Source organism: Lolium perenne, chromosome 7 (genome assembly GCF_019359855.2).
Source record: "Lolium perenne isolate Kyuss_39 chromosome 7, Kyuss_2.0, whole genome shotgun sequence".
Taxonomy (NCBI): Eukaryota; Viridiplantae; Streptophyta; class Magnoliopsida; order Poales; family Poaceae; genus Lolium; species Lolium perenne.
The window spans coordinates 55,523,635-55,545,847 of record NC_067250.2 but is presented as its reverse complement, the minus strand read 5'-3'; positions in this window follow the sequence as shown (position 1 = coordinate 55,545,847).

Here is a 22,213-nt window from a genome sequence, read left to right as displayed (position 1 = left end):
CTTGCTTATTGCACTTATTATATTACTCTATGTTGACAATATCCATGAGATATACATGTTACAAGTTGAAAGCAACCGCTGAAACTTAATCTTCCTTTGTGTTGCTTCAATGCCTTTACTTTGAATTATTGCTTTATGAGTTAATTCTTATGCAAGACTTATTGATGCTTGTCTTGAAGTGCTATTCATGAAAAGTCTTTGCTATATGATTCACTTGTTTACTCATGTCATATACATTGTTTTGATCGCTGCATTCACTACATATGCTTTACAAATAGTATGATCAAGGTTATGATGGCATGTCACTCCAGAAATTATCTGTGTTATCGTTTTACCTGCTCGGGACGAGCAGAACTAAGCTTGGGGATGTTGATACGTCTCCGACGTATCGATAATTTCTTATGTTCCATGCCACATTATTGATGTTATCTACATGTTTTATGCACACTTTATGTCATATTCGTGCATTTTCTGGAACTAACCTATTAACAAGATGCCGAAGTGCCGATTCTTGTTTTTTGCTGTTTTTGGTTTCAGAAATCCTAGTAACGAAATATTCTCGGAATTGGACGAAATCAACGCCCAGGGTCCTATTTTGCCACGAAGCTTCCAGAAGTCCGAAGAGGAGACGAAGTGGGGCCACGAGGTTCCCAGACCCTAGGGCGGCGCGCCCCCCCCCCTTGGCCGCGCGGCCCTGTGGTGTGGGGCCCTCGTGCCGCCTCCTGACCTGCCCTTCCGCCTACTTAAAGCCTCCGTTGCGAAACCCCGCACGAGAGCCACGATACGGAAAACCTTCTAGAGACGCCGCCGCCGCCGATCCCATCTCGGGGATCCGGGAGATCGCCTCCGGCACCTGCCGAGAGGGGAATCATCTCCCGGAGGACTCTACGCCGCCATGGTCGCCTCCGGAGTGATGTGTGAGTAGTCTACCCCTGGACTATGGGTCCATAGCAGTAGCTAGATGGTTGTCTTCTCCCCATTGTGCTATCATTGTCGGATCTTGTGAGCTGCCTAACATGATCAAGATCATCTATCTGTAATTCTATATGTTGCGTTTGTTGGGATCCGATGAATAGAGAATACTTGTTATGTTGATTATCAAAGTTATGTCTATGTGTTGTTTATGATCTTGCATGCTCTCCGTTACTAGTAGATGCTCTGGCCAAGTAGATGCTTGTAACTCCAAGAGGGAGTATTTATGCTCGATAGTGGGTTCATGCCTCCATTGATATGCGGGACGATGTGACGAGAAAGGTCTAACGTTGTCGAAGTGCTGTTGCCACAAGGGATAAAACATTAGTGCTATGTTCAAGGATGTAGTTACTAGTTACATTACGCGCAATACTTAATGCAATTGTCTGTTGTTAGCAACTTAATACTGGAGGGGGTTCGGATGATAACCTGAAGGTGGACTTTTTAGGCATAGATGCAGTTGGATGGCGGTCTATGTACTTTGTCGTAATGCCCAATTAAATCTCACTATACTCATCATAATATGTATGTGCATGGTCATGCCCTCTTTATTTGTCAATTGCCCAACTGTAATTTGTTCACCCAACATCGTTTATCTTATGGGAGAGACACCTCAAGTGAACTGTGGACCCCGGTCCATTTCTCTATACTGAAATACGATCTACTAGACTACTTGTGCTAGTGGTTTCTGCAAACAATCATCGTCCACACACTACGGTTAATCCTTTGTTACAGCAAGCCGGTGAGATTGACAACCTCACTGTTTCGTTGGGGCAAAGTACTTTGGTTGTGTTGTGCAGGTTCCACGTTGGCGCCGGAATCCCTGGTGTTGCGCCGCACTACATCCCGCCGCCATCAACCTTCAACGTGCTTCTTGGCTCCTCCTGGTTCGATAAACCTTGGTTTCTTTCTGAGGGAAAACTTGCTGCTGTGCGCATCATACCTTCCTCTTGGGGTTCCCAACGAACATGTGAGTTACACGCCATCAACGTCATGCAAACTGACACGTGGCAGACGCCGTTAACTGGCAGTTAACGGCGTTAACCGGCTGAAACCCCGTGGTAGATGGTAGGCCCACACGAGGCCTGCCACGTCTTAAGCGGGCCGGCCCATTAAGTTTGCGGGCCGGGCCAGCTGACTTAGTTTGACCGGTCAACTATATAGCTGGGCTGGTCCATTAGTTACGTGGGCCGGGCCTAACCTCTAAGGTTGACTGGTCAAAACATTAACGGGCCGGCCCACTAAGCATGTGGGTCGGGCCGAATGCACTCGTTTGACCGGTCAACAGGCAAAAGGGCCGGCCCACAAGACATGTGGGACCCACTTTCCTGTTATCGGGCCGGCCCATTTACAAAGTGGGGTCCATCTTAAAGCAAGTGGGCCGGCCCAAGAAGGTATTGGGCCGGCCCAATTAGCACGTGGGTCCCACTTTCCTGCTATCGGGCCGGCCCATTTAGTACGTGGGGTCCACATTAGATCAAATGGGCTGGCCCAACAAGCCAGTGGGCCGGGCCAAAAGCACAGGTGGGTCCCACTTTCCTGTTAAAAGGCCAGCCCATTTAGTACGTGGGGTCCACCATATAGCAAGTGGGCCGGCCCAACAAGATAGTGGGCCGGGCCAAAAGCACAGGTGGGTCCCACTTTCCTGTTAAAGGGCCGGCCCATTTAGTATGTAGGGTCCACCATATAGCAAGTGGGCCGGCCCAGCAAGATAGTGGGCCGGGCCAAAAACACAGGTGGGTCCCACTTTCCTCTTAAAGGGCCGGCCCATTTAGTATGTGGGGTCCACCATATAGCAAGTGGGCCGGCCCAACAAGATAGTGGGCCGGGCCAAAAGCACAGGTGGGTCCCACTTTCCTGTTAAAGGGCCGGCCCATTTAGTATGTGGGGTCCACCATATAGCAAGTGGGCCGACCCAACACGCTAGTGGGCCGGGCCAAAAGCACAGGTGGGTCCCACTTTCATCTTAAAGGGCCGGCCCATTTAGTATGTGGGGTCCACCATGTAGCAAGTGGGCCGGCCCAACAAGATAGTGGGCCGGGCCAAAAGCACAGGTGGGTCCCACTTTCCTGTTAAAGGGCCGGCCCATTTAGTATGTAGGGTCCACCATATAGCAAGTGGGCCGGCCCAGCAAGATAGTGGGCCGGGCCAAAAACACAGGTGGGTCCCACTTTCCTCTTAAAGGGCCGGCCCATTTAGTATGTGGGGTCCACCACAAAAGCAATTGGGCTGGCCCAACTAGTTAGTGGGCCGGCCCAGTAGTTGGTGGGGTCCACCTTAAAGCAAGTGGGCCGGCCCAATTAGAGTGTGGGGTCCACCGTAAATCAAGTGGGCTGGCCCAATAAGTAAGTGTGCTAGCCCGTTTAGTTGCTGTTTATATGCCGGCATAATAGGCGCTTTAGGATTTTGCGGGCCGCCACATATGTGATTTCGCTTAATTGGGCCGTTTAAGGGACGAGAATTCATGATTTAGATACTGAGAATATTTACGCAGCATTGATTTCTGTCAGATAGCCTCACTTACCACAAGCACCAAAGAAAAAATGCGCGAAAGAACTATAAAAACTAACTAAATATTACATCAGCTGCAAGGCTTTGAAAAAATATTACAGAAGCCAGAGAAATTGAATGGTAATTAAACCTAGCAATACAATGAAGCGATCCGGCAATCTTTTAAGTTGTCCATGCAGCACCTATATCTGAAACAAAGACATTACAAGTTAAGACAGCAACAATGGAAAGGCAAAGACACTACAATATTGTTTGCCAAAGAATTTGGAACTCATCATTTCGTCGTTATAACAAGATCATTGTAATGCGCACAATAAGCAAACAAAGAGTGCATGCCGCATACCAACAGCCAATATAACAGAGCATGTTAGAATGAAACAGCAGACTTACTACTGTCGAGTCCCATGCAAACCAACATGTTCAGGGAGTACAAAATTGGCATGAACAACATAGTAGCAGGCTATAAATTTTGTAACAACGACTGAGCAAGATGAAGTTATGATGGCTACATCTACAGAGCAGGGAATGTAAACCAAAAATAGAAGTTACGATGGCAAAAGCTAAAGAGGAGGGAATGTGAACCAACATGTGCCAAGTGCAATTACTTCATTTTGGCCGTGAACTAAATAATACTCCTGAACTTATAGTGAAGGGGATGCAAATCAAGATGTTTCGGGATATAAACTTGTAATGAGCAACACATAGAGGATAGTTAATGCTGGAGCTTAGGATGGACCAGATACAGAATATAGTGGGATCACCTGTGAACTTGTATAAGAGGGAATGCAAACCAATATGTTCAGCTTTCCATATGTGAGCGTCATGCCAAGTCAGAGAAACAAGTCAATAATGCAGATTTTGAAGAACAAGATGGCACACAAAATTATTATCTAGTAGTATGACAAGTTTATTTGTACTACAGGCTTAGATAGCAGAGTGATAGCATGCCAAACTAAGTCCTTACTTTGTTAGCTTACAATGAACTAGATACAAAACAATGGCATCACCTGTAGTACAGGGAATGCAAGCCAACATGTTCATGGAGTAAAAAATTGGCACAAACAACATAGTAGCAGGCCATAATTTTTGTAACAACGACTGAGCAAGATAAAGTTATGATGGCTAGATCTACAGAGCAGGGAATGTAAACAAAATATAGAAGTTATGATGCCAAAAGCTATAGAGCAGGGAATGCGAACCAACATGTGCAATTACTTAAAATTGGCCATGAACTAAATAATAGCAGGATGTTACTATAATACCTATAATTTTTGTAACAACGACTGAGCAAGATAGAAGTTATGATGGCTACATCTACAGAGCAAGGAATGCAAACCAAAATGTTCAATCGCTTAAAGTTAGCAATGAAGTAGAAAATAGCAAGGTGTTACGGTCATAGCTAGGAATGAACTAAAAGAGCTTCAGACAAACAAGCATCTGAACCCAGAACATGGCGCTAAAACAAGGGACTTACATTAGGAGAAGCACTATGTGGGAGTCATAGCAGATCTTCCTGGGGTTGATAGATCCGGTGATGAAGTACGCTACATGTGCTACTTGGGGTTGGAGAGACGGCCATTACACTTCATGGTTACTCATCTCATCTGCAAAAATGTAACGGCGCGTCGTTAGCACAAACAGGTTCCCCCAAGATTAAACAAGAACTTGCAGGCAAGCAATAGAAAAGCGACAGTAGAAGAGTTTAGATCATGCACGGCGCCGGTGAAGCAGATCCGGTTCATGCACAGCGGTGTCGGTGAGCAAGATCCGATGCGGTGGACGACGGATCCGGCGAAGCGGCTCCGGTGGGATGGACGATACCGCAGCTGAAGCAACTGCGGTAGACTGCTGGATGAGCATATGGTTTCGAGGTTCGGCGGGGATGATCCGGTCCGGTTGATGACGGCGTCGATGAAGCGGCTCCGGCAGGCAGCCGGATGACGAGGATCGCGAGGCCTCGGGTAGGCCAGGGAAGTCCGGCGGGGATGTTCCGGTGCGGTGGTCGTGGAGGTGGGAGAGAGAGAGAGACTTGGGAAGTTCCGGTGGGTGTGGTCTCAGAGGAGAGACTGAGGGGAATGAATTTTTTTTCGGTTAGTTTTCGGGGCTAGGGAGGTGGTGATCGAAACAAATGACGGGTAGACCCCCCACCAACCGACTTATACATGGACATTGTTGTCATCTTTACGAGGGTAGAATGGGAAGTTAGAAGCGTGTGAAATATTTGTATTTTTTGGGCGGGAAGTTTTGCCGCTGGAATGAGATTTCGAATTTGGCTACAGTGCAAGTAATACAAAAATATGAGACCGTACTAGTACGGCCAAATGTCACATCAAGTCATCTTCACGTTGAAAATTAGCATCATTGGAAAGTGCTTTTCAATACGAATCCAACGATACTAATTACATACGGAGTATAATATAATCAAGATTGTGTTGCTCAATTTTTATTGTCAAAGTTCGTCTTGGAATACGCGTGGGCCTTATTCCTTGGGACGGAGGTAGTACTTACCACTATGACTAGTCTAATATAAAAATGGTAGACCATGCGAAGTAGCTCTGCTCAGGCATATATTCCCAGCGATCATATCAAGCCATTATCACAAACAAAATCAGTTACTCCCATGTCCTCCGAACTGCAATTCAAAAATGCCTCTGAAATATTTCGGAGTTAATTGGCTAGTGGTTTTGCAGCTCAACTGATTTTGAGTTTGAGTGTGGCTACAGTCGAAGCTATATCTGTATCTGTCCATCTATATCTATATCTGTCCACCTATCCACTATATATAAAAAAAATCTCAGTTTTTGAAATCAGATAAGCCATCACCATGATGCACAAGCAATTATTGGCCGTTGGCACATCAGTTCTCCAACGCTTGATCCAACGGTCAAAGTTCCCTTTTTTAAGAGAACGGTCAAAATTCATTTGATTCGCTCGGAATCGCAAGCGCGCCAAAACGAGTCGACGAAGAGTTCTCACGGACGCGCCTTGGCGATACATTGAATGCATATCGTGCAAGGTCAAAAAAAATGCAAATATTGCAGGATCGTATGTGGCTCCTATGAGCTGAAGTACTCCATGAAACCATGAACATACATGTAGATGGGAATCCCATGTAGATGATCTGAAGAACGGCCCGCTGCATCTTTCACAAATCCATCTACATGACATCATAAACTTTAATTAGGAAGCAGCTACTTAACAATCATTGCCCAAAATCTAACGGGTTCGACAATAAGCTGGTAATTCTCTATTATATATAAACACCAAAAAAATAAATTAGCAAGTAAGAAAGGAGTGTCAATGCCACCAGGACTTACAAAAAAAGGGAATTAGCACTTTGTAATCTCTTTGTTTTAACACATACGTTCTGCTCAGGAATCCAGGGCCTAGGGTCACATCAAGTCATAATCAGAACCAAAGTCGGTTCCCATGTTCTCCAATTCAAAACGCGTACAAAATATTTCAGTGTGTGAAATAATTGTATTCGATAGGCAGGAGGTAAATGCTACAGTGTTGAGATTTTGAATTAGATGGTTGTTAAGCTATTGATTATAATTGTATTTGAGTAGCATACATAAGTATCTCTGTTCACAACTCGCCTCTCTGAAGCGAGAGAACAATTGTTGAGTTGCAAAGACAACACAAAGGAGAAGCCACTGTTCCGTTCATTGCCCTCAATACAGCGATGAATGAACCAGACCAGTTGACAAGCTTCTAGACCTGGACTATATGTAGAAAGCTGGAAACCAATGGATCACAGAAAATCATCAGTGTCAAGCTTTAATGCACTAGCCAACGCGACCAAAAGTCCGAACTGATGGAAAGGGCTAGGCAATCCACTTTATACATCTCAACATAGCCAACGCAACAAAAAGTCCAAACTGACAGAAAGGGCTAGACCGGGAGAAGAGAAGAGAAGGTTTGCGAAAGCGATGACTCGAACTTGAGACTATGGGCTCTGATACCATGTCAAGCTTCATCCACAAGCCAAGGGAACCACAAGTCAGAACTGATGGAAAGGGCTAGGTAATCCACTTATAATATTAACAATCAGTAGGGTTCCGGTTCAAAAAAAATCCACATCACAACAAGGAAACGACCACCAAGATCATAGCAATTGCAGATAAATGCACCTACGAAATATGCTCAGACTAAGGAACCATTTTACAAGACCAAGATATCGACCATCATTGTCCCCGTTCATCTCCAATTATCTAGCAGATACTCTTCTTACTACTTACTAGCATTCCTAACCTGCTCCAGTAGGGCCTCCTTCTGTGCTGCTATCGTTCTAAAATTGTCGACTTCTAGTCTTAGCGCAGCTGATGCAGCTCGTTCTACTTGGAGTTGCTCCTCTAGAACTTGAGCATGCAAATACTTTGACTTGGACATGGACTTGCACTTCACCAGTCCAGCATTCCGTAAGAAAGTGTTTTTGGCAATGCCTTTCTTTTTTATTGCCATGGAAAATGCCTTCACACATTCTTCATCAGTTTTTTCCAGACCGTTTTTACCGGATTTTGCCATCTCTAATTTCATATCTTCCTGCAAAAAGTTCGTACACATGTGTAAACATGATAGTTACTACAGAGAAACTTGCTGATAGTAGATTTATCATGTGTATGACCTACTTTTATTCCTACAGTTTGGCATGTCTGATTCACATCACATGAATTTTAATAAACATCTATAATATCATATTGACATGTACTTTACTACTCCTACAAGTTGGGATGTGAGTCGTCACAAAATTTCAATCTTAGAGAAGACTTACAAGAACACTCTGTGCGACTTCTCCAATCACTTCAAGTTTGTTCTTCTGGCATGCTTCAAAAATCTGTGGCAGAGTCATCTCTTTGTTTGGTTCCCTTTTACTTGCATTATGTAACATCTGCATTTTAGTACTACCATTTATAAATCGAATAACGCGGTTGAAATGGAGGATCATAATATAAGCTGCACACTGGTGTATATACTCTGCATGATCTTTTACTAAAATATTTCTAAATAGCAGTATAAAACAACATGTCCTTACTTTTTGCCGAATGTGCACTATAAGGTTACGAGATCCCGTAAGGCTAGGTAAAAGTAGTTTACCGCGGTTTTTCTGATTCTGTTTAGCCAAATTCTGCAAAAAGGAGACTAGTGAGACACTGCTATAAATAAGAATCCAAGATGTGATCTGGTATCGCCTTACAAATCATACCATATTCTTTGGATCAGACCAGTTGCTTCACAAGATCTCCCCACTGTTTGTCGATCATTTGCTTAAGAGGAGATCTAGTTGGAACACTCCCGATAATCTTTCCGGTGAAGTATTTCTTCTTTAGCCTTTGTGATATCTTGGCGCAGACAGTCTGAGAATAGACTGTTGAGAACATGCTTTACTTCCTCTTGGTCATCATCGAACTCGAACCTTAACTGTTCACAACAATATAAACCGTTGGTGCGATATGCATAGAGCCAACAACAAGCTAGAAGGAACGGGACGTGCCAATGTGGTATACTAGTATGAGTAACATTACCAAGAGAAAGATGACTTACGTGTAACATGTGCACTAATTTTTCAAAATGCGCAGAGGTGTCTACGTGCTCTTTCCATGTTGGGAAGATAGGAATTTCATTCCTGACGAAAATTCCTACATCCGATGCTAATTTACAAGATTCTTCTGGGTCCAGTGGCCTTCTGCCACCTACGATAGATGAAAGGCGAAATCTTGATTCCATCCCAGCAAGCTTAGCTACGAACATTTTCCCTACTGTTGGGCCCCTCGTTTTTCTTGATCGTGGTGCAACTACAAAGTTAAGCATTACATCAAGCTATCAAGGTAGATATATATATTTTTATATATACATATTTATCTATAAAGTATAACTTTATAACGGAGAATGAAACTATAAGCATTGGAAAATGTACCTTCCTCGGTGTGGGGCTCATCCTCATTGGAATTGTCTATGGCAGGATTGGCGGGACTAATATGGGTCAGTGGGAGATCATCAACAGTTTGTTGATGTTGTGCTAGCAGTGTTTGGCCAGTTGTGGTTGTGTCACCGGGACCTGCACAGGTGTCCTTGGGCAGTATTTCCTACCACAGCTACTTCTGATCCCAATTGTGGCTGAGAAGTTGCCGTGGAAACTGGTTCTGCTGCCAATTGTGGTTGAGAAGTTGCTGTGGAAACTGGTTCTGCTGCCAATTGTGGCTGAGAAGTTGCTGTGGAAACTGGTTCTGCTGCCAATTGTGGCTGAGAAGTTGCTGTGGAAAATGGTTCTGCTGCCGATTGTCGCTGGTTGACTGGATTGGTAACAGGTGGCTGATTCAACCGCTTGCGGTGTTCACCACGTTTTTTTATTTCAGTACTCTTAGCATTTGCGTTATTTTCTTCAACTAGTGCCATGAATCGCTGAGACTGTCTAGTAGCAGAAGCAGATTTCTTTTTTTGTTGCAGCTGTTCTATCACCGATTCAGTTGCCTGTTGAAAGGTCTTCCTCTCAGTGGTGGTTCCTGCGAAATTCTTACTTGAAGCTGCAGATTTCTAGCACACATAAACGATATTTCAGTCTACAGAAGTGCCATATATGATGATATGCAAATGGAATAGAATGAAGAACATTAAAGGATGACGTGCATGCTGAAACATATATATGATGCGTTAAGGAGACCTAGAGGTGGCATGTGAACATGTTTGGTGGGATTCAGGATACAAGTATACAACACATGGAAGTTGCAACAGATATCTCAAAGTAAAAAAAAACAGAAATCACCTGGTGGGGTTGAGGAGAATGGTCAGGCAAGGCATCTTCCTGAGTCAGCTCTCCAAGAGGCTCAGCAGGATCAAATTGTGAATCATAACATTGTTCTTTATCTTTGGGGAGGGGAAAGGGTTCTTCTCCGATTTTGTTCAGATTTGCACTAGAGGCAATAGCGTTACAGATGTTTGTGCCCACACGGCTTGCAAATCTCCTACATATCTTCCGTCTCCGTTCCTCTTTTAATTCATTCTGCAGTGCAATAATATCTAGCATGCATTACAAAAAAATGCTAATGAGATGGCGGTGCAAGTAAGCAAAAAAATACTTTTCGAAAGCACCTGCATAACGAAAGCGGCCATATCAACCTTCTTGGGAGTGGGCGCGTGTACGCTTTGGTTTCCTGCCGTGGACCATGGAGTCGCTTTGTGTACCCATCTCTCTAGTTCGGTGGACGGAAGGAGTCGGGGATTAAGATACGAGAACCCGGCGATGGTGAATGTCGCTGACAAGGCGGCGGTGGAAGTCGGCTACGGAGGAGCTCGTATGGTACAGTGGTCGTCGGTGGGGGTGGGGGGAGGTGGAAGCTACTCCGGCTTGCTAAAAAGCAAGGGAGACGGTGGAACGTCGTCGGTCACTACGGTGGCCGATGAGAAGGCAGTAGTGCTGGTGTGGGAGTGGGACAGTGGGCCGGCGCCGGCGCCGGCGTGTGAGATGATCCGGTGGGTCATGCAAGGTGGAAGCGTGAGAGAGAGATGCGGGGTTCGGCGCCGCCGGTGATAGGTCTGAATTGAGCGGTCCGGGGGGATAAGATCGACACTGTACTTATTTCACATCGCTTTGAATTTTGGAAGCGGGGGGGATTTCGGCGGGAATTTTGGGGCAGAGTTGAAATTATTATTACTGGTTGGTGGAAAACTGTGGAACCCTAGTCTACGAAATCCCAGGTCTGAAGCTGAGGGCCCTTTTGTTGTGCCTTTTTTTTTGGCTTTTTGGCTTTGGCAAAAGCCAAAAAAAAGCACCTAAATAGGTGCTTTTTTGGCTTTTGATTTTGGAAGCCAAAAACAAAAGGATCTTTTCTTTTGGCTTCCAAAATCCAAAAGCCAAAAAGGCAAAAAAAAGGCACAACAAAAGGGTCCTGAGTAGGTTCGGGGTCAAGGGGATATGCTTGTTGGTTATTGGGTGCATATGATCTCTTTATTTCGAAATTCATCTTCTATACATTTTGAAATGTCAAAAAAGAATAAAACGAAAAATGCCTTCGTTTGCTATATACACATAAAATATTTCGATGGAAAATCGAATAGTAATTTGGGCTATGTAAAAAAGAGTTACTCCGTAAAAAAATTGTGCTAACCATAAGGCTTTTTATGATACATGTTTTCTCTCTTTTTTTACATCGACCATGAAAAAAACTTGTTTTTTTACATCAACCATGAAAAATACTTTTTTTACATCGACCATGAAAAATACTAGGAATTTGCTAAAGTTATATTTTCCATCTTGTACACAATTAAAAATATCTTTAAAACAAACAAATCTCTAATGTCTAGGTGTACCATCTCTACTAGTAGTATATACTAGTAAATTGCACGTGCCTTGCACGTGAGAGCTCTTTTTTTAGTGAAACAACTTCGATGCAATAAGAATTCAATCTTTTTTTAACAAAGGAGGGGGGCCCAAGGGCTTGGATACCATTAAGTGCAACAGAGGGGTACATATTACAGATTGCAGTCAACAGTCACTTGGGTTGAAAGCGAATGCAAGCCCGCCTACATGATAGCAGGATTTTGTGAAGCTTTTTAACTTAATTGGTCAAACATGCGAAGCATGTGCCATTTACTTGTACAACTTTATCGAAAAAAAATACTTGTACAAGCTAGTTCCCCTAAGTACTACCAGCACATAAGTAAACAAAAGAACCAGGGACATCATCAACTGAAACAACAATCTATTCATATAGCGGCTCTTGCATCACCCTTTGAAAATCATCTACCTGCAAAGATGAGTGCAGAGTTTCTGCTCGTGCTTTCACCTGTTCCAAGATCGTCCAGTTGATTTCATGGACATCTGCATCAGCCAAAGCGGTAACCAAATTGCCAGCCACTAGCTTCTGCAGATCAGCAACAGCATGTAGGCCATCTTGAATTGTAGAATTCCATCCTCGGTTCATTTCTTTGTTCCGCCAAGTGGCCACATCCAAGTCCTTTTGAAGATGCCTAATCTTAGCTTCCCCAGTGCCACATCCTTCTGTTTTGTTCCTACAAACGTTTGCATCACTGGAACTCTGGACATCTGTGCTACAATGCTACTTGGCAGGGACATGAGCAGTCACTTGCTTCTGCGATTTGCCATGCATTAAGTCAATCAGCAGATTAAAAGGAAATATGTTGGTTGATTCATGTCACCACTTTGAGCAACCCATGAGTTTCTAAACCTTAAATGGAGTCTAAAACATTGCAATAAAAGGGTGGGTGCATCATTTGGATGCAGAGGCCGGGGCTACCCTATTTTGAAGAAAAAATTAGGAAATCTGAAATCTATATCTATATCTCTACCATCTATACCACTCCACTCCTGTTGACAGTTGATCTCTTTCAGTACATTAGATTATGTCATGTTTAAAACACTATTATAAAATTACCTCCTTAATGTTGAGCTCAGGAGGATCCAGATGTGCTTATCCTAGGTGGCCCCTCAAATGATTGCTTGCTAGAACAATAGGACCAAATCCCGCCTCCTTTCTACCAATGTCTGCATCACTGGCGCGCTCACTGTCTTTGTTAGGAACATGAGCAGTGGCTAGCTGCTGCAAATCAAAGTTCATCAAATCAATCAGCAAACAACACATATGAAATTTGAGCAGTGCGGCTAAATACCTTCTTCAGCAGCAGCCCCACGGGATCGTCCTTTTGGCGGCACATCACACGGGTGAAAAATCTCGGCAACGACTTGGGTGCGGTGATTTTGTCCCTTTCCACAGTATGCCGATCGAGGCTGCAATTATCTTATTCTGCAAGATATTTTGCCTCCGAGATTCTTCGTAGGCATTCTCGAGTGGAATATCTAGCAGGCATTACAAAAAAAAAAGATGCTAATAACAAGCAGTGGAAGGAAGCAATAAACTAGTCTCGGAAATCAAATACATAACAAAAGCTGCCGGACAAAGTGTTCAACCTTGGTCGACTGGGGAGGTGGCGCGTTGGCCGTTCGGTTTGGTTCGGTGGATCATGGTGGCGCTTTGTGTACCGATCTCGCTGGCCGGTACGATGAACCAGTGAGTCGGGAAGCAGATCCGACGAAGCGGACGGAGTGTGGTTGACGGCGTCGCTGAGCTGGCTCCGGCGCGGTGGATGTCGGCTACGGATGGAGGACTGAGAGGGAGCGAGGTAGGGAGAGAGGTCCTTGCTTGTCCGTGGGTGGGGCTGGATATAGGGGAAAAGAAAGCACTAGAAGATAGCATCCTGCTAATATCCTACTCGAATATATGGTGCTGAATTGCGGGCGGCTCATAGCTTGTGCACAAATAAAATGGGAAAATCCAAAAAATGTAGTTCAACAAAAAAAAACTCTAGTAGGCAAAGTCGCTAGCTCGCCATGAGAAGATGCACTCCGCCAAAAAAATGTCATGACAAGCTAGTTTGCTATGGATCTTGCATTAACCCTGCTCGATAAAATGGTGGGCACAAAAGACAAGCTAAATCAAAAAATAATGGTGGTAGAAAGATGTAAACTCTTAAATGTAAACTCTACTAAACAGGGCCAACTCAAAAACATGCCTCATATTATTAGTACTTCCTCTGGTCCATATTAACTGCCACTAAAATGGATGTATCTACAAATACATCCATTTGAGTGGCATGTATATGGATAGGAGTAGTAGATCAAGGAGTTGCGAGACAGTGGAGGAAATGAGGTGGGGAGGAGGAGGGTGACGACCAGACCCCCACCTCCACGGCACCGCATAAATAGAAGCTATAATATGTGAAACAGTGGAGGAAATGAGGTGGGGAGGAGGAGGGCGACGAACAGACCCGATAAAAGTACTCCCCCCGGTCGAACTGCTCCTCATGTCGCGCAAGGTGAAAAAAGGGGTATTTTTTCATTGACTTGATGGAGAAAAAAAAGGTCTTCTTTTTAGCCCCAGCGTCACCGCAGATCAGGTGACATGCACCTATTGCATGTCACCGTGTGACATGCGGTTTAAATTCAAATTTAAACATTGCAAACAAATCTGAAAAAAATCATGCATGTTCACAGCACATATTAAAATAACCCCTAAAAATTTCAGATCAAAATTCGAAACATACATCGAGAAACAAAAAAGAGAAATCTGTCCTGAATAGTTCCCGAATTCAAATATGAGTTTCTCTGTAGACTATTCACATCTGAGTTTCTCTTTTTTTGTTTCTCGATGTATGTTTCGAATTTTGATCTGAAATTTTTAGGGGTTATCTTAATATGTGCTGTGAACGTGCATGATTTTTTCAGATTTTTTCGCAATGTTTAAATTTGGATTTAGGCCGCATGTCACACGAGGTGCATGTCACCTCGCTACCGCTCGAGAAATGGAGCCCCTCTCCGCTGGGCTCCAATAAAAGCTTCACTGCTCGTGTCAGACTGTTGAAGACACTGGCAAGTGCATGTCAGGGGGACAGAGAATAAATTGCGTCCACGCGTCGGCGCGTGCTGTCTACCCCAAACCCTAAACTCTGTTCAAGCATGCATGAAGAGAAGTGGTTTTTGGTTTCAAACATGGAAATTTCAAAAAACCTCCCAAGAGCTACATTTTGGAGTGACTAATTATTCATATTCATTATTTAAACTTGTTTAAATGGGCATAAAATTCAAAATAAATCAAAATAAATGAAAAACCAAGGCACATAGTCTTATTTTGTCATATAGTAAGCATTCAATTAAGTTGATAAACAAGGTCTAGACATATTCAAACTAGAAAAATCATGTATCTCCCCCTAACCCTAAACTCTGTCTTATGAAGTCAAGCATGAAGAGATGTGGTTTTTGGTTTCAAACATGGAAATTTCGAAAACCCTCCCAAGAGCTTCATTTTGGAGTGACTAAGAAGCATACATGCTTACTTTTTCATATTCATGTTTTAAACTTGTTCAAATCTTGGTCAAACCTAGGATTTGACCAAGATTCAAATGGGCATAAAAATTCAAAAAAAACAAAAAAAATGAAAAACCAAGGTCTTCTTATGTCATATAGTAAGCATTCAATTAAGTTGATAAACAAGGTCTAGACATATCAAACATGAAAAATCATGTATCTACCCCCTAACCCTAAACTCTGTCTTATGAAGTCAAGCATGCATGGTGAAGAGAAGTGGTTTTTGGTTTCAAACATGGAAATTTCAAAAACTCTCCCAAGAGCTTCATTTTGGAGTGACTAAGAAGGATACATGCTTACTTTGTCATATTCATGTTTTAAACTTGTTTAAGTCATGGTCAAACCTTGGATTTGACCAAGATTCAAATGGGCATAAAATTAAAAAAAAAACAAAAACCAAAGCACATAGTCTGTGTATGTCATATAGTAAGCATTCAAGTTGATAAACAAGGTCTAGACATATTCAAACCAGAAAAATCATGGAAATTTCAAAAACCTCCCGCGAGCTTCATTTTGGAGTGACTAAGAAGGATCGATGCATGTTACTTTTCATATTCATGTTTTAAACTTGTTTAAATCTTGGTTAAACCTAGGATTTGACCAAGATTCAACAAATGGGGATAAAATTCAAAAAAAACAATAAAATGAAAAACCAATGCACATAGTCTTCTTATGCCATATAATAAGCATAAAATTAAGTTCATAAACAAGGTCTAGACATATTCAAACCAGAAAAAACATGTATGTGGCTACCCCTAACCCTAAACTTTGTCTTATGAAGTCAAGCATGAAGAGATGTGGTTTTTGGTTTCAAACATGGAAATTTCAAAAACCCTCCCAAGAGCTTCATTTTGGAGTGACTAAGAAGCATACATGCTTACCTTTTCATATTCATGTTTAAAACTTGTTCAAATCTTGGTCAAACCTAGGATTTGACCAAGATTCAAATGGGCATAAAACTTCAAAAAAAATGAAAAACCAAGGTCTTCTTATATATGTCATATAGTAAGCATTCAATTTAGTTGATAAACAAGGTCTAGACATATTAAACCTGAAAAATCATGTATCTACCCCTAACCCTAAACTCTGTCTTATGAAGTCAAGCATGCATGGTGAAGATAAGTGGTTTTTGGTTTCAAACATGGAAATTTCAAAAACCCTACTAATTAAGAGCTTCATTTTGGAGTGACTAAGAAGGATACATGCTTACTTTTTCATATTCATGTTTTAAACTTGTTTAAGTCATGGTAAACAAGGTCTAGACATACTCAAACCAGAAAAATCATGTATATATCTACCCCTAACCCTAAACTATGTCTTATGAAGTCAATCATGAAGAGAAGTGGTTTTGGGTTTCAAACATGGAAATTTTCATGTTTGAAACTTGTTTAAATCTTGGTGAAACGTACCTAGGATTTGACCAAGATTCAAATGGGCATAAAATTCAGAAAAAATTAGAAAAATGAAAAATAAAAGCACATAGTCTTATGATGTCATATAGTAAGCATTCAAGTTGATAAACAAGGTTTAGACATATTCAAACCAGACAAATCATGTATCTACCCCCTAACCCTAAACTCGGTCTTATGAAATCTAGCATGAAGAGAAATCGTTTTGGGTTTCGAACGTTTAAGCCAAAAGCCCCATTTCAAATATTTCAAACTTATTCAAATGTGGTTCAAATTTGAAAGACATACTAGTTATAGCACACATAGTGCATACATGTTCACACATACTGCAGTAGATGTTCAAACATGGAAACTTCATTTTAGAGTGACTAAGAAGGATACAAGCTTCCCTTTTCATTTTCATGTTTTAAACTTGTTTAAATCTTGGTCAAACCTAGGATTTGACCAAAAGATTCAAGGGATTTCTATTTTCGTGCCCTCGGGTCCTTAGTTGTACTCAGTTTTCCCCAACTCCTTAGTTTTTCCTCAGTTTTCCCCAAGCCCTTGTCTGTAACCCGCAGAAAGAGCTCGGACGGAAGGAATCCCGTTTAGTTGATGTTGGTTGGTGCTGGCAAGTGGGGCCGCTGTTGGTGCCCCGCAGTGGACACGTCTCCACTTATCCAGATCATCATGGGACCCACAACTTGTCCATGTTAGCGCGCCGGACCCACAGCTTACCCAGGTGACCGTTGCAAAATGGGAGCCCGAGCCAGCCCCGCGCCCGTGCCCGTGCCATTGCTTCCCCTTTCTTTCTCCGCGCCCCATTGTTCTTCTTCTCCGCCAGCGGCAGCCCTTCTCCGGTAGGCGGGTGATGTCTAATTTCTCTTCGACCTCCCATTCTTCATGGCCGCAGTATGGACCCGTGCCTTTGACAAGATGCCCTGACTGCCCACGCCAGGAGCCTCTGAAGCGGTCGATCTGTAAGACGGACGAGAACGGCAACCGTGGACGTGAGTTCGTTGCATGCGAGAGCTTGCCATATAGAGAGGGGATAAGGTTAGATCTCGCTCCAATTTCTCTGTTTTCTCTCGATTTTCTTGTTATTCCATCGAATTTGGGATTTAGGGTTCACGTTGTTGTTTCAGATCTTGAAGAAATGCAGGCATTTCGAGTGGATCGATGTGTACGTTCAGAGGCTTCAGTTGCAGGAATCAATTGGCGCTATTGGGGGGCGCAATTTGGGAGGGGGGGGGACTTGCTGTAGAGAATGTGGCGGAGAGAGGAGCCGTTCCGATTATGCCTAATGCTCCCAATGCAGAACTGGTGGAAGTGAAGGGAGAACTGAAGAAAATGAACAAGCAGTTAAGGCAGCTGATCGAGTTGAAGAAGCAAGCTAACCTGATGGTTGGTTTTTTTTTTGTTGTATAATTACGATCGGATTCTTATCATTGCTCACCAGGCGCTAGAAGTTGTTACAAGGGATACCTTACAAATCCATTATTCAGTTACATGTACTTGTAGTTGTTTTCAAAGTTAGTGTGTGCATTCACCGAAATTACCAACTATATTCCCTAAAAGAAAAGGAAAGCTAAAGATAGTTGATAATTGTTAGAGGGGTGACAAATAATTCAATCACCGAAATCCGCAAATATGTATGCCTCATGTTTATACCAAAATTATACCACTTTTAGGCCGTTTCAAAATACCAATACCATATCCCAAACTATATTCCCTAAAAGAAAAGGACAGCTAAAGATAGTTGATAATTGTTAGAGGGGTGACAAATAATGCAATCACCGAAATCCGCAAATATGTATGCCTCATGTTTATAAGAAAATTATACCACTTTTAGGCCGTTTCAAAATAGGGTCCCTTCAAAATACCAATACAATATCCCAAACTATATTCCCTAAAAGAAAAGGACAGCTAAAGATAGTTGATAATTGTTAGAGGGGTGACAAATAATGCAATCACCGAAATCCGCAAATATGTATGCCTCATGTTTATAACAAAATTATACCACTTTTAGGCCGTTTCAAAATACCAATACTATATCCCAAACTATATTCCCTAAAAGAAAAGGACAGCTAAAGATAGTTGATAATTGTTAGAGGGGTGACAAATAATGCAATCACCGAAATCCGCAAATATGTATGCCTCATGTTTATACAAATACTATATCCCAAACTATATTAAGTGGCAAACTCGTTATTGCACATAAATAGAGGGGTGGGCATTCTCCACCGACAGAGAGAGAGAGGGGTGGCCACGAAGAGAGAGAGAGAGAGAGGTTGCCACGAAGAGACGGATAGGGGTATACTGCCCGTTAGATCAGTGGATCAACGGTTCGTGGAGTCGATCCGTGTGACAACGGCTTAGCCAATCAGGATAAGTTTGGGCTTCTCAGAGCATTTGTGACAGTACTTGAGGGCAAAACTGAGTAGTACTAAGAATCCAAGGGCACATAAATAGTAAATAGACTAAGGGATTCAAACAAAAGAATTACAAAATGAAAAATGTGTGTTTTGTACAATATAATTCATATTGGGCTACATCAAATTATTTGCAATTCAAATATACATGAGTGTGACAATTATGGCATCATTTAGACAAACTATGTTTTGGGAAAGATGTTTTGCAAAGGGGTTTGGGTGGAAAACCATGCATCTTCATAGCTACACTAGTGATTCTGAGAAGTGGCAATTTGTGGTAAAACTTGATTTATATATGTTTGTTAAGGTTTTCTAGGTGGCAGGTTGCGTAGGAAGACTCCATGAGTAGTTGCCACTATGTTTTTATTTTTTTGGATTTTTTTGCGCATGAAATGACTCAATTAGCTATGTTAATCTCATTTGTTGACTCTCTGTTGACCAGCTACTTGAGGGTAAAACTGAGTATATTGCACTTGCCGGTCTAAGTCCTCGAGGGGAAAACTGAGTACAGATAAAATTTCTGTATAAGGCCTGAGGTTATAACTGAGTACACCAAACGTCCCAGGGTTAGACTCGTGTAGCGGTGCACGCTGCAGCCGTGCATAGCGGACGCGTGTTGCGGTACACGCCACCTTCGTCTTTATAGAGCCCCTCTTTCTCTCCCTCGACGCACGTTCTCACTGGCTCACTGCAACCGCCTCTCCTGTCCCATCATCTTCTCCACAACCGAAGAAAAAACCCCGAAGAAAACCGCCGGCGATGGAGAAGAATGAGATGCCCATTGTCGGCACATCAGCCGCCGCCCCTGTCCGTGCCCCCGTCGCTGCTTCCAACGTAGCAGCCGGCGCATCGGCCGCCGCCCCGTCCAGGCCCCCGTCGCTGCTTCCAACGTAGCAGCCGGCGGATCGGCCGCCGCCCCCGTCCAGGCGCCTGTCGCTGCTTCCAACGTAGCAGCCGGCGGATCGGCCGCCGCCCCCGTCCAGGCCCCTGTCGCTGCTTCCAACGTAGCAGCCGGCGCATCGGCCGCAGCCACCGTCCAGTCCCCCGTCGCTTGGGACCCGTACGAACTAGTGCAATACGACGCGCCGGAGAACCCCTACGACACCAGCATCGTCGACAACGAGCCGGAGGTAACCCTTTGTTCCCTTGTTCTTATCTCATTTCAATCATTTTGTGTTAGATCTAGCGTTATTACGGTTCATCTATTCCTAGTTCAATCCTTTTGTGTTAGATCTTGCGTTATTACTGTTCGTCTGTTCCTAGTTCGATCCTTTTGTGTTAGATCTTGCGTTATTAGTGTTTGTGATTTGCTTTTGTTTAAGATTTGTGCCGATGATGATGAATATTTGGGCATAAATTGATTCAGGGTTTGGTCAGTAAACAATTGGTGTGTACAAATTTGTTGTGCATGATCTTTGGTTTGCTGACTCAAATCCTGGATATAAGTGTGTCCAATGTAACTGAGGCTACCTCTTTTTTTCGAGCCCATATTATCATGCATGATTTTTTGTTCACTCTCTGTTCCATCATCATTGCAATTGACTCCGTTTTTTTTGCACGATCTTTGGTGCTACGTGACAGGTGCAGAGCAGCGACGTCAACAGCGACGACGAGTCCTTCCACACCAAGACTCGTCACGTCCTCAGGAGGCTGCAGTCCGGCCATTACGATGGCCCCTTTGCTCGAGGCATTTACAAGTGCCCCTTCTGCAACAGGAAGCTCCGCGCCACCGACTTCAACTCCCTGGTGAACCATGCTGAATCCATTGGCAGATGTGGCGCTAGAGTTGGAAGGACCGTGAACGTGCATGCGTACATGGCCAAACACAAAGCACTTGGGATTCACCTGCGCAACCTCCAAGCGAGTCACACGCGCTACCTGGAGGCGTTGAACGTGCCTACTGCACTCTCTGTATGTGACTGCTCTATCTGTAGAGCATCTTAAATTCATGTAAAATGTAGCTTATGTTGGATCTATCGGTACTACTTTTGGATCTGTCCTGAATATATCTATGCTATGTTGGTTGCTGTATGCAGCTTATCCTATATTTTCTCTCTGGATTTGTGCCCTAGATTTCCTACCTGATTGGGTAAAAACGAAGGCATAAAGAAATGAATGGCGTTAAAAAACAGAAGGACAAGCTGCTCTAGATTTGCTACCAATTTGGGCTATCAAATATGAATGAGATCGAGCGAGAGAGAGGAAAAAGGTACATTGAAAACTGCTAATCTGGGCGAAAGAGACAGAAACCACTCGTGCTCCCGTCTCGGACCCACACGGCTCCACACGCTATGGCCCCACAAACATGGTCTCGTCCTGTCCCACGCGGTCCCTTCCTACCAGCCCCACACGACGCGGTCCCACACGGCGCGACCCCACAAACGACACGACCCCACTCGTCAGCACGGAACGGTCAACTTAACGGATTCCTTCCGTCCGAGCACCTTCTGCGGGTTCAGACAAGGGCTTGGGGAAAACTGAGGAAAAACTAAGGATCTGGGGAAAACTGAGTACAACTAAGGACCTGAGGGCACGAAAATAGAAATCCCAAGATTCAAATGGGCATAAAAATTCAGAAGAAAATCAAAAGAATGAAAAAACAAAGGACATAACATTCTTATATGTCATATATATAGTAAGCATTCAAGTTGATAAACAAGGTCTAGACATATTCAAACCATACAAAATCATGTATCTACCCCTAACCCTAAACTCTGTCTTATGAAGTCAAGCATGAAGAGAAGTGGTTTTGGGTTTCAAACATGGAAATTTCAAAAACCTCCCAAAACTTCATTTTAGAGTGACTAAGAAGGATACAAGCTTCCCTTTTCATTCTCATGTTTTAAACTTGTTTAAATTATCTTGGTCAAATCTAGGATTTGACAAGATTCAAATGGGCAAACATATGATAAGTGATGCAAATATCATTTCTAAGTGCGGGCAAACCAGCCTTTAGCTTAACATATTACAAGATTTCAGAAAATTGAGTGGGGGCAGCTGCCCCCCTTGGCTATAGTCTGGATCCGCCCATG